This window comes from Morone saxatilis, unplaced genomic scaffold (assembly GCF_004916995.1).
Source record: "Morone saxatilis isolate NCDOM2014 unplaced genomic scaffold, NCSU_SB_2.0 Contig3, whole genome shotgun sequence".
Taxonomy (NCBI): Eukaryota; Metazoa; Chordata; class Actinopteri; family Moronidae; genus Morone; species Morone saxatilis.
This window is the reverse complement of record NW_023339873.1, coordinates 19410723-19411138: the sequence shown is the minus strand read 5'-3', so window position 1 is coordinate 19411138 and position 416 is coordinate 19410723. Positions and strand designations below refer to the sequence as shown.

The following is a 416-nucleotide window of genomic DNA, read 5'->3' as shown; positions in this document are numbered from 1 at the left end:
ACACACACACACACACAAAGTTCTCCAGTGTCTGGCCTGATCCTTCTCAGAATGCCCTTAGCAGATTGTTTTCAGAAGGGGAAGTGGGTCTCGCGGCCAGTGCAGACATCCGTCTGCCCACCTGCTTTCAGGCTATTACAGTCAGACATATGCACTCATTGAGCCATCATCTCCTCCACACACACCCACGCTCGCTCTCATACTTGCAGACCGACGTACACATCGAGACTCCCACCTACACTCTTGCACACACATCAGTAGACGAGGCGGGAGCTGAGAAGGTGTGGGACTACCACTGTGATGAATGAAACGCACTAATGATGGATGGCTGCTTAGCTGGCGGCTGGCAGCACTCGTACATTAGACAGCACTTGGTAAATAAATAACTCCCCTATACACACATAAGCATACACACA

General features: G+C 50.7%; 1 protein-coding gene across 1 annotated transcript in view; it reads left to right on the top strand.

The window, feature by feature from the left end:
- LOC118336964 (leukocyte tyrosine kinase receptor-like) overlaps window positions 1-416 on the top strand; it is a 186595-nt gene that overhangs the window by 172198 nt on the left and 13981 nt on the right.